Raw genomic sequence first — 732 nt, forward strand, 5'->3', positions numbered from 1 at the left:
TTTATTTTGCAAGCATCTTATGAATAAATAAAATTTAAAAAAAACCAATCCATTTATATTGTTAACACCATGCAGTCAACACTTCAGTTCAGCAGATGCACAGTACAATCAGGGTGTTGCCAGTTCAACTTCTCAGATGCAGCTTACGTGACCTAAGGGAGGGGGGAGAGATAAAGTCTGTAAAACTCTTAAAATCAGTACCTTTAAAAAAATAAAATAAACTACATCAGATTTATCATCAATCAGTAATAACATCAGACTGGGGCGATAAGTGTCATCATTAAAGTAATACTAATAAACCAACAAAAGCCGATACAAAATACAAACCTTTAAAAAAAAGGGTCAACAAAACTAGCAATCAAGTGACATTGGAGCAATCTGGATGGACCATATCAACAACTAGCGAGAGAAAATAAAAAAAACATGGATATCAATAAGTCCCGACTTTTCAGCTTGGGGCAGTAATCACAACCATACTTTTATCAAATAAACTACTGGGGTCAGAGGGTACCATTCAGTCAGATAAATCAGACTGGGGCGGTAACTCAGTCATCACACCCACCCTATGTAACTCGTTGAAAATACAAAATACATACTAGCTTCAGTACTCTCGAGGGGGGAAGAACTTAAGAATCCACTGCAGTCCTGCAAGCAATAGAGAAAAAAATAAATTAGGGAATGTATGAAAAAAAAAACTAGTCTACACTTAAGCTAGTCCTTCTCAGACTGTTG

The 732-nt window shown here is 36.1% G+C and overlaps 1 long non-coding RNA gene across 1 annotated transcript; it reads right to left on the reverse strand.

Annotated features, from left to right (window-relative positions):
- Positions 1–6: 6 nt before the first annotated feature.
- Positions 7–704, reverse strand: LOC107578599 (uncharacterized). The gene is made up of 3 exons (XR_001608364.1): positions 597–704; positions 328–399; positions 7–152 (listed from the first exon to the last, which is right to left on the reverse strand). It is a non-coding gene; the product is annotated as an uncharacterized lncRNA (long non-coding RNA).
- Between the last annotated feature and the right edge of the window lie 28 nt (positions 705–732).

The sequence above is a fragment of the Sinocyclocheilus grahami genome, unplaced genomic scaffold (genome assembly GCF_001515645.1).
Source record: "Sinocyclocheilus grahami isolate Dianchi unplaced genomic scaffold, SAMN03320097.WGS_v1.1 scaffold11068.1, whole genome shotgun sequence".
Lineage (NCBI taxonomy): Eukaryota > Metazoa > Chordata > Actinopteri > Cypriniformes > Cyprinidae > Sinocyclocheilus > Sinocyclocheilus grahami.